Below are 12,385 nucleotides of genomic sequence, written 5' to 3' on the forward strand. Positions count from 1 at the left end.
GTTCCTCATAAAGGATGCAAGATAAATCTGCATAAGCTGCATCCTATCCCACAATGAAAGCTGGCAGCAGGCGGGTGCAGACCAAGGTGACTGAAGTGTAAGATAAATGAACTTACTTCAGAAATGTTGGAAGTTATTTGTCAAGCAGTAAGAACACATTGAGAAGAAGTGCTGTGAGCACCAGCCTCCCACTCAGGCGTGGCCCAGTGCTTTTTAGTATCACTGTTTAAAGGCTTCTCAACCTGTCAGATTCACTGTAGGAGCACTGTCCACTGTGCTGTAGACTCATTGACCCTGGCGAGATTCAGAGAGCTCAGGAAATCTGTGCGCCAGCTGTTCAAGTAAGAAAGCAAGGTTAAATTCAAAGTTAATTAACTGCTTGCATATTATGACATCCTACAGCTGCATGGGCACTGCCCCCCACCACCACCACTCACCTGCAATCCTGGCCAGGTCAAACCTGGAAGTGGGAGGCATGTTGAAGAAATGACCTGCCATCAGTTTCGGGGCATTACACCCGTGCCTGCACCTGTACTGGCCTCACCTTGGCTGTTAAAATTCTGCCTTTAGGGTGTATCAACAGTCAGATGATATCTCTCTTTCATAACCTAATCAAGAGTTATTTGAGCACCAATGACATGTTGGTTTGTTTTATTCTTTGATTTTGAAGAACCAATTATTTTTACCTTGGAGTGTGCATAAAGGCATTCATGTCCTCATGAATGTAAGAACTCCCCTCAAAGAAGGAATGGGACATTAAAGAGCAGATTATTGAGAGTTACTTTTGTGTACCACCAAGTAGCAGGTTACAACACAATGCATCAGAACATAAGAAATAGGAGCAGGAGTAGGCCATTCGGCCCCTCAAGCCTGTCCCACCATCCAATAAGATCATGGCTGATCTGCCCCAGGCTTCAACTCCTCTTTCGTGCCAGCTCCTCGTAGCCCGCAACTCTCCAATATTTCAAAAATCTATCTACCTCCTCTTTAAATACTTTCAGTGATCTAGCCTCCGCAACTCTCTGCTGTAGAGAATTCCAGACATTCACTACCCTCTGAGAGAAGAAATTCCTTTGCATCTCAGTTTTAAGTGAGCATCCCCTTAACCTGTAACTATGTCCCCTAGTTCGAGATGCCTCCACTAGTGGAAACACCTTCTCAACATCTACCCTCAGAAGTTAAGGATCAAGCCCCCTCAGAATCTTGTACGTTTCAATAAGATCACCCCTCATTCTTCTAAACTCTAAAGCATAAAGGCCTAACCTGTTTAGCTGTTCTTGATAAATCAACCCCTTCATCCCAAGGATCAGCCTAGTGAATCTCTTGAACTGCCTCCAATGCTGGTATATCCTTTCTTAAATATGGGGACCAAAACTGTACACAGTACTCCAGGTGCGGCCTCACCAACACCCTGTACAGTTGTAATAAGACTTCCCTATTTTTAAACTCCAACCCCTTAGCAATACAGGCCAAAATTCCATTTGCCTCCTTAATTACTTGCTGCCCCTGCATGCTAACTTTTTGTGTTTCATGCACAAGAACACCCAGAGCCCTCTGTGCTTTACTTTTTTGGAGTCTCTCTCCATTTAAATAATAGTCTGCCTTTTGATTCTTCCTACCAAAGTGCATGACCTCACACTTTCCTATATTAAACTCCATCTGCCAAGTTTTCACCCATTCACTGAACCTATCTATATCCCCTTGCAGATTCCTTGTGTCCTCATCACAACATGCCCTCCCTCCTATTTTTGAATCATCAGCAAATTTGGATACCTTACACTCCTCCAAGTCATTAATATAGATAGTAAATAATTGAGGCCCTAGGACTGACCCTTGATCCACTAGTTACATCTTTACAACCTGAAAAAGACCCCTTAATCCCGACTCACTGTCTTCTGTGTGCTAACAAATCCTCAATCCATGATAATACGTTACCCCCAAAACCATGAGCTCCTATCTTGTGCAATAACCTTTTATGTGGCACCTTATCAAATGCCTTCTGGAAATCCAAACACACTGCATCGACCGGTTCCCCTTTATCAACTATGCTTGTTATATCCTCAAAGAATTCTAGCAAATTTGTCAAACATGTTGACTCTGTTTGATTGCGTTAAGCTTTTCTAAATGTCCTGCTATTTCTTCCTTAATAATGGACTCTAGCATTTTCCCAACAACAAATATTAGGCTGACTGGCCTACAGTTTCCTGCTTTTTGTCTCCCTCCCTTCTTGAACATGGGCGTTACATTAGCGGTTTTCCAGTCTGCTGGGCCACTCTTGGAATCCAGTGAGTTCTGGAATATTTCGACCAATGCCTCCACTACCTCTGCAGTCACTTCCTTTAAAACCCTTGGATGCAGGCCATCAGGTCCTGGCGACTTGTCTGCCTTTAGTCCCATTAGTTTGTCAAATACTTTGTCCCTTGTGACAGAGACTGTTACAAGATCTTTCTTCCCATTAGCTCCTTGCTTATCTGATATCTTTGCAATGTTTATAGTGTCCTCCACCATGAAGACCGATGCAAAATATTGGTTTAAATTACCTGCCATTTCCCTGTTCCCTGTTATCAATTCTCCAATCACATCCTCCAAGGGTCCCATGTTCACTTTAGCCACTCTCTTTTTATGTACCCATAGAAGCTCTTGCTGTTCATTTTTATATTTCTTGACAATTTACTTTCATAATCAATTTTCTCCCTCTTTATTAGCTTTTAAGTCACCTGCTGCTTCCTAAAAAATTCCCAATCCTCTGGCCTACTACTAGTTTTAGCCGCTTTGTATGCCTTAGTTTTTGATTGGATACTCTCCTTGACCACCTTTGTAACCACAGGTGGCTCACCCTTCTCATCCAGTCCATTGTTTTGACCAGGATATATTTTTGCTGAGTGTTATGAAATATCTGCTTAAATGTCTGCCACTGCTCATCAACTGACCTTCCCCTTAGTCTATTTTCCCAGTCTGCTTTTGACAACTCTTCCTTCATACCTCTGTAATTGCCCTTATTTAAGTTGAGGACACTAGTTTGAGACCCGAGTTGCTCACCCTCAAACTGAATTTGAAATTCTACTATGTTGTGATCACTACCCCCCTAGCAGATCCTTAACCATGACATCTCTTATTAATCCCACTGCATTACACATGACTAGATCTAAAATAGCCTGTTCCCAGGTAGGTTCTGCAACGTATTGCTCTAAGAAACAATCCCTGATGCACTCTACAAATTCATCTTTCATGTTACCCTTGATTTGTCCAGTCAATATGCAGATTAAAATCACCCATGACAATTGTAGTGCCCTTCTTATACTCCTCCATTATTTCCCAATTTATACTTTGGTCCTACAGTGAGGCAACTTTGGGGCCTATAGACGACTCCCTCCTATGACTTCTTTCCCTTGCTATTCCTTATTTCCACCCAAACTGATTCCACATCACGATTTATTGCACCTATATCACTACTCACCACCACACTGGTATCTTCCTTTATTAACAAAGCTACCCCACCTTCTTCTACTTTTTGTCTATTTTTCCAGAACGTCGGATACCCTTGAACATTGAGTTCTCACTCTTGGTCACCCTGAGCCACGTCTCTGTAATAGCTATCAAGTCATATTCATTTATTTCTATTTGTACCGTCAACTCATCTATCTTGTTACAAATGCTGCATGCATTTAGATAAAGAGCCTTAAGCTTTGACTTTTTACTATTATTGCTCATTTTGGTTCTGATTTCTGCTGCACTCTTCTGCTTATATTTTCTGCCCCTTCCTGCTACACTTTGATTATCGTTTGCCTCTTCACTACCCTGCACCTCTGCTCCCTCACTTAATTTTAATTTTTTAAACTTCTCTTCAATTGAATCCTCCTCCCACTAATTAGTTTAAAGTCCTACTACAACCCTAGTTATATGATTCACCACGACACTGGTCCCAGCATGGCTCAAATGAAGCCCATCCTAACGGAACAACCCTCTCCTTCCACGGTACTGGTGCCATGAATTCCCATGAATTGGAACTCATTTCTCCCACACCAATCTTTGAGTCACACATTTACTTCTCTAATCTTATTTACCCTATGCCAATTTGCACGTGGCTCAGGTAGTAATCCGGAGATTGTTACCTTTGTGGTTGTGCTTTTTAATTATTCCCGAGCTGCTCGTAGTCCCTCAGCAGAACCTAACTGGACCATGACAGCTGGATCCTCCCCCTCCCGTTCCAAGTTGCTCTCCAGCCCAGAAGAGATGTCCTTAACCTTGGCACCAGGTAGGTAGCCTTCGGGACTCTCTGCAGTCTTTAGCTGATACATAACAGGACAAAACTATTGGTAAACCTATATGATTTGTTTTGTCTAGTGTTTGTCATTCTGTGGCTTTTCCACCAACAATTCTGTGGATGTTCATTTGAGCGTCCTAGTGCAGTTCAGACCAAATGATGTGCAAGTGAGAACTGAAGTAACAAACCTTTTTTTAACATCAAACACAATGGGCGGAATCATCCCAGATTTGTACTAAGTGCAGTAGCGGGCAGGGAAAAGAGCATTTTACCCGTCGGCCGCAATGGCAGCTTTTCACATCGTATCGTCCAGGTCCCATCTCATTAATCATTCATTCCTGGGAAACACACTGTTTCGCTGGCGGGCGGCCTCCCATTCACCTGCTATGGCATCACCTCACCACTTCCTCACGCTGAGCACCATCTTTAAGGTGCAGCCACATGCACACCTCTCAGTGCTTCCAGCCCAGGACTGCTGCACAGAAGACTGCCGCACTCTGATTCAGTGACGTGTCCCTGGAAACCCTTTGGGACACTCGCCATGATGTCCTCCAACTCCGCTTTGGGCAAAGGCCAGCAAGCAAGATGACAAATCCAGCATGGGAGGCATTGGCAGTGGTGGTCAGCGCCAACATCCTGCAAAAGAGGATGAATGGTCTCATCCATTCCACCAGGGTAAGTCACTCTTCTCATCACTCTCAACTCCCACTCACAAACCCATCACACAGGGATCTCACACCTCATGGGACAATGCCACTAACTCTCACACACACCCTCACATCTCCATCAGGTTCATACCCTTTTGAGCTCACTCCTCATCCTGTCCATGGCACCGCTCACCACACGAACAATTCCACACAGTGCCATGTGTCCTACTCACACTCTTTCCATCTGTTTTCATGCAGGAGAAGCTGGATTACGACAGTGGGCATTGGTTCCAGACCAGGGGTGGAGTGGCCCACATTAGGCCCCTCACTTTGAGGAGCGTGCCATCGCGCTGACTGGTGAGGACAAAGGTCGTACCTGCGGCGATGGTGAGGTCAGCGGTGAACACCCACGTGAGGATCCTGCACCACATCATCCCTCTCTCAACACAAATGTGAGTGCTCTCTCCTGCTTTTGACGCTGCTGCCATGCACTAATTACTTCGGTTCACAGGGAGCTCTGCCAAGTCCTCAGCTTGCCAGTCCCTCAACTCCATGCACATCCTCACCTCCAACCAAGAGGACACCTCCTCCAATTAAGAGCTGGAAATAAGCAGCCTGGAAGACCCGTCACAGCGCTTACCCACACCCTCCACCAGCGCAGAGACACACACCTCGGTGGAACCTAGATCTAGAGCAAGCTTGGGTTTACAATCTGGTGGTCACCACATGGACACGTGTCCGCAGCAGGAGGAGGCAGGTTCAGCCGAGATCCCTGGCACCCAGAGGACTGCTGGGGAAGGGGCGTCGGTGAGGTCAGAGTCAGATGATGACCCTCTGGATTCGGCCTTTCAACTCATCCTGGAGAGTCAGCAGAAGGTGTGGGAACATTATGAAGAACTGTTGGAAGCTCTCAACAGAGTGGCACGTGATTCAGAGAAGTGTGTCCGCCTGCTCTCTGATGAAATGGTGCCCACATGTGCATGTATGGAGGTCTCCATGGTAACGATGGCGGATGCCATGGAGACCCTGGTCCAGCAGAATGCGGAGATGCGCGCAGGCCTGCACTCCATCGTGGTAGCCATGGGTGAGTTCCTGCAGTGACAACACGAGAGGGAAATGGGGCACCTTGACATCCCTCCAGGTGCTCTTTCCCCTCATGGAGTCAGGCCAGGGCCCTCAGGCACCTGGAGGGAGGAGGAGCAGCAGCTGGACAGCCCTGGGTTATCCACTCAGGAATTTCAGAGGCTCTCTTCTCCCTCCAAATCCCCTTTGCCTGTGACCCCCTCAATCTTGTCCTCTGTCACCACAGAGGGTACAGCTGGACCACAGGAGAACAGTCATAGCAAGCTGGGGCCCTTGGTTTTCCAGAGGACTCATGCCAAAGTCATCGGAGGTAGCAGTGCCAACCATTGCCAAGGCTGCTCCACCCATTTGCAGATGTCAGGGCAGCACCTATAAGTGTTAGGCCTAGAAAAGTTAAGAAATTCTGATCACAATTGGTTGCACAGGTGAACACATTTTGTCACTTTACAATCTGAAAATATATTCACTTTCACTGAATAATGTGTAACATTGTCTTTCAGCTTCATTGACTGGCTTTGTGTGTCCTTCCACTGCATCCTGCCACGCACCCACCCCCCTCCTCACTAGCAGTTCAGCTGCATGCAGCTGGCCCACGAGTCCTTCTGGAGGGAGAAGTGTGTGTGTGGCAGAACCTTTTGGAGCCTCATACAAGCATTCCCTCAATGTCCTGAACCTTTTGAATGCTGCCTGCTGGGGTTCTCTTTCAGTTGTCCATCTGAGCTGAGCTGCATCTCCACCCACCCACTGACCACACTCCCATCAGCACCTGTTTCTACCTAACATGAGTCTCCTTTCGCTTTCTGTTTTAGAAACACGGTGCATGTAACATTTGTCTTTAGTTTCCCCATCCTTTCCCCTCACCCAGTCATCCATGTCCTTTCCCCCATCACTATTGGCCCTCAGGCATCACCTTCCACCACCCCACCATCACCTAGCTACTCTTTTCTTTCAGGGATGTCCAGGCAAATGTGCACATTCCCTATCTTTCTGAAAATCCCACCCCCATCTACTATGACCTCCTTCCCACACCCTGGATCAGTGTCAGCCTCCGAGCCCCCACCAACCACCAGTAGTCCCTTCTACTGCTACCATCAAACCCTCACCCTCCCACCCTACCGCCTCACTCTGCCCTCGGTCATTCTCACCATTCCCTCCTACATGTCCACCCTCAGTTAGGCACTCATTGAATTCACACACCCCTCCCTTGCACTTTCACCTGGACGTCCCTCCCCCAACCCCCGGACTCCTTCATCCCCCTTACTCTTTCCTCCCTGCAACTCATCCCACCCTCCAGACTCCTTCCTCCCCCTTTCTCTTTCCTCCCCGCAACTCCTTCCCCCCTCTGGATTCCTTCCTTCACCTTTACTCCTCCCCCCTGCCTTACTTCTTCCTCCACCCTTACTCATTCCTCCACCCTTACTCATTCCTCCACCCTTACTCCTTCCTCCCCCTGGACTCCTTCCCCCCGCCCCCACACTGGACTCCTTCCCCCCTTGGAACTCCTTCCTCCCCACAAAGTCTGCCCCCTGCAAACTCCTTCCTCCACCTGAAGTCCTTTCCCCTCCAAACTCCTCCACCCTCCAAACTCCTTCCCTTACACCTTCCTCCCCCTTATGCCTACCTCCCCAATTGCTGTCTTCTCCCTCATTACACCCTCCACCTCTCGTACTCCCACCCCCTCCCAACCTCACCATTCTGACACCTTCGTTTCCCCTCCAACCTCACCCCCCAAACACCTTCATTGCCCCCTCCCAAACTCACCTCCCCCCATGACAAACCTTCCTTTCCCAGTCAGACCTAGACCTTCCTCTCTCACTCCACCGCCCCCCCACCCCCACCCCCCACACCCCCCCATCACAACCCCAGTACACATTCTTCTCCCAGTCAAACCTACACCATCATCTCCACCCCCTTGACGATCATACGTTGCAGACCATGGCCGAGACACTGAAATCCCGAAGCAGACCCTTGACGGTGACCTCCCACCTTCCATGAGCTGCTTCACGGCAGAGCCATGACCATTCTTCCTCCAGGGTCCCATTGCTGTAGGTCTGTAGCATCTTCTGCTCCTCGGATATCCGCGATGTGAGCAAACTAAGTCCTAGTTTCTGCACATCACTTCTGTCAAGATGTGTTCTTCACCGGCGTGTTTTCCTGCCAACGTGGGTGGTAAATTTGATGTGGGGGGGATGATTCCAGCAAGCTGGGCTTATAATGATATGCAGATGTGTTACAACAAAGTTCCTGACGTGCAGCGGCATGAAATGCAGCCCCCCTTGATGGGTGGAGCGGATGATTGCAAGCTGGTTTCACAACACTGTGAAACCAATTTTTGGCTTCCCACCATATTTTCTGCTCACGTCTGCCATGATCCCCAACACCATTGGACACAGAAAATTGCCCCCAATGTTTTAATGTGTTGGTTGATAGTTTTAGCAGTCCAGATGTTAACATATCCCAGTGATTCAACATTCTGCTTATACACCCAAATGCTGGGTAACCAGAGTTAATATTGTTGCCTATAAGTTTGCATTCAGGTTTCAAGCTTACAACTGCCAAGAATTTCAACCCGACCATAGTGTGCTGTGGTCAGTGATCAGAGTCATACAGCCACTTGTACAGCTGCTCAAAGCAGAGAATACTTCAAAGTAATGAATAAGTGACTGTATGATGACAGCCTCAAAGAAATAGACGTTCTAATAACTTCCCCATTTTTATTGGCTATCTTTTCCCATGGCATGCATACAGAACCCTTTTAAGAATTTTGACCATAGCACCGAACTATGAGTGATCACTTTTTTTCCTTGTAATTTGAAATCAGGTAACATGACCAAACAATATCAATACCTATTATGATAAAGTTATCCTCTTCAAACCTACGTATCAGAAATGTTTATGTAGGATTGCAACTTGTTTCGTAGAATTATCTGTTAATAATACATAATTACCCAAAATTGCAGTGTGTGCACTTATTGCCAGTGGATTAAACAAATGTTTGGATGAACATAGTCTATTGAATACAACAGACTGGTGCTTTGTGACATGATTCAAAGATTTAACTTCTCTGAATCACTGTCTTTCTACAGAGGAACAATTACTGTTTTGGCATTCTGGATGCTGTCAATAGTTTCTGCTTAATGGTGTCACATCACAAGCCCTATCAATTAAGGTTTAGCTTGAGGTTCATTGAAGTAATGAAGCAATCAATAGCTTGTTCAAGTGGCAAGGTGCAAAGTTTGGTTGATAGCAAAGGCATCAGGAGATAAAACTCGAGTTACCTAAGGAGTTGGGTGTGTGACATGCTCAAATTAAAGGATTATCCTTGTAAGGCATGTCCATATTCCAGATATCCTTGTAAAACATACAAGGGTATATACACATTCTGCTTTAGCCATATGTTAATAAATACTTTTTATAGTAGCTTGGGTAAGGGACATGCCAAATTGAAGAATGAAGCAAATTAATGACCTTGTTCAAAGACAGAAAACCCTTAATAACGCCTGGAAAAAGAAATGTTATATGACTGTTGATCACAGATCTGGCAGTTGTAGGGATTTGGACTCTATACTAAACCCCAGAGTAAGAAAATTATTGTCGAGGAATAGCCATATTAACAAAAAGGACAATCACTAATTTAGAATGCAATATTGAACAATAAAGATTGATACTTAACCTTTCATCAGCCGAGGCATCGCACAATACACAAGGTCAATGCATATCAGTCTGTCTTTCCTGTGGATCCCGAGACATCTGGGTCTTCTGTTCTGGCCCCTCCAGTCTGTCAAGGTAACACAAGTGCCTCATGCCTGGTACCATTCTAGTAAATCTCTTCTGCACCCTCTCTAAGGCCTTGATGTTCTTCCCTTGTGGTGCCCAGAATTGGCTACATATACTCCAGCTGAGGGCTAAACGGGTTTTATAAACATTTAGCATAACTCCCTTGCCTTTGTGCTCTACGGCCTGAGTTTTCAATCCCGGGTCGAGAGCACAGAGTTGGGACAATTCCCAGCTCTGCAAACTTGATCCAGGAAAAAGAGCCCCAGAAGTTCAGATTTTCGTCCTAGGTGGGTGGGTGAAGATGCAAGTTTTGGCAGGCGAACCCAGAAAGAGTCCGGAGTGGGATGCAAAGGCAGGCTGGGTGGAAGGCCTGCCATGGTGCTCTGGCACTTTGTCAAAGATCTCAAAAAGTTAGTAAAACAAAAAACTCATCCTTCACATCCATTCACCTCCCCACGCCCCATTCATGCCAACCCATGCTATCTTATGCCCCCACCCACCCCCATGCCAACCCTGCCCCACACCCACCACTTGCCCTTTCACTTACCATGCCAACTTAATCAGTATCCACCATGGCCAGACCTCAGAATCCATGCTGCGATTAAAGACATTCTCAAGTATTTTTGATACATTCACTATTTCAAGAAAAAACACTGACATTGATTAAAAGCATATTTACTACATTTAGCTTTCTTTAATCCTATGTGAAAACAAGCATCGATATTCATAGACACACTTCAAAGAGTTAATAACCACTTGGAGCTGTCATCCAACTGTGAACTGACAGGTACCCCAATGTGATGCTGATATGTTATGAAATTGTCATGCAGCACTAATGCTGTAATTATAACCCTCAGGCTAATGTCAACAAGGAGTGAAATAGCAAGCAGTGGCAAGCACTTTTTTTTTAACATTGCAGGCTTTTTTTCTAATATTTAAAGGGTAGGACATTTAGATGCTTTGACAGCTTGACAGTTCTTTTGACAGTTCCAATGAGTTTATGCACTTTTATGCACATTCATGTCCACTTTTAACAAGCCCAAAGGGCACTTTACATCTTCCAAAGAGCACCTGGCCTCTCCCAAATGTGTCCAAGGACTATTTCCAAAAGTGTTCCCAAATCTAACTGGATCTAACTGGAGGAACAGCACTTTACAGCCTTCCGGACTGAATATTGAATTCAACAACTTTAGATCTTGAACTCCCTCCCCCATCCCCACCCCCTTTCCGTTTCTTCCCCCTCCATTTTGTTTTGTCCAATAATTTACATAGATTTTTCTTTTCCCACCTATTTCCAATATTTTTAAATCTATAACTGTAATGCCCTGTCAGTCTTTCCACCCTACCCCCACTAGAGCTGTACCTTGAGTGTCCTGCCATCCATTTTCAATTAGCACATTCTCTTAGATAATATCACCACCTTTTACACGTCTTTGTTCCTTTGTCTGTGACATCTTTTGATTATCTGCTCCTATCACTGCTTGCTTGTCCCTACAACCACCCCCCCCCCCCACCAACTTCTCTCTCTCTCTCTCTCTCTCTCCCCCCCCCCCTCCCCCCACCCTCCTTAAACCAGCTTATATTTCACCCCTCTCCTAACTTTACTCAGTTCTGCTGAAGGGTCATGAGGACTCTTTTCTTCTCCGCCGATGCTGCCAGACCTGCTGAGTTTTTCCAGGTAATTCTGTTTTTGTTCCAGGTAAAATAAAGTTACATAAGTAAACCAAAGTAAAATAAAGTTAATGCAAATGAAGTAAATTGAAGCTATGGCAGGACAGCTTGCTCATGTGGAATGCATGTCCTGTAATATGTGGGAAGTTGTGGATGCTACCAGTGTCTTAGATGACCACATGTGAAGGAAGTGTTACCAGCTGCAGAATCTTGAGCTCCAGGTTTCAGAGCTCGAGCAGTGGCTGGAGTTACTGTGGCACATCCTCGAGGCTGAGAGCTATGTGGGATAGTATATTCAGAGAGGTTGTCACACCGCAGCTTAGGAGCCTGGAGACATAGAGGGAATGGGTGACTGCCAGGCAGTGCAAGAAAATTAGGCAGGTAGTGCAGGAGTCTTCTGGGGCCCCGCTCTCCAATCGGCTTTCCATTTTGGTTACTGGTGAGGGCATTGGTTCCTCAGAGGAGTGCATTCAGAGCCAAGTTTGTGGCATCACAGGCAGCTCTGCTGTATAGGAGAGGAGTAAAAGAGGGGAAGAGCAGTAGTAATAGGGGATTCATTATTTAGGGGAACAGACAGTTGTTTCTGTGGCCGTAGACGTGACTCCAGGATGGCATGTTGCTTCCGTAGTGCCAGAGTCAAGGATGTCATGGAGCAGCTGCAAAACATTCTTCTGGGCGAGGGTGATCAGCCAGAGGTCGTGATCCACGTTGGTACCAATGACATAGTTAGGAAAGGGGATGAGGTCCTGAAAGCAGACTTTAGGGAGCAAGAAAGGAGTTTGAAAAGCAGGACCTCTAATGCAGTGATCTCAGGATTACTCCTAGTCCCATGTGCAAGCGTGTATAGAAGTAGGAGAATTGAGTGAATAAACACATGGCTAGAAAGCTGGTGTAGGAGGGAGGGCATCAGATTTCTGGGGCAATGGGACTGGTTCTGGGGAAG

Source organism: Cetorhinus maximus, chromosome 11 (assembly GCF_964194155.1).
Source record: "Cetorhinus maximus chromosome 11, sCetMax3.hap1.1, whole genome shotgun sequence".
NCBI classification, from domain to species: Eukaryota; Metazoa; Chordata; class Chondrichthyes; order Lamniformes; family Cetorhinidae; genus Cetorhinus; species Cetorhinus maximus.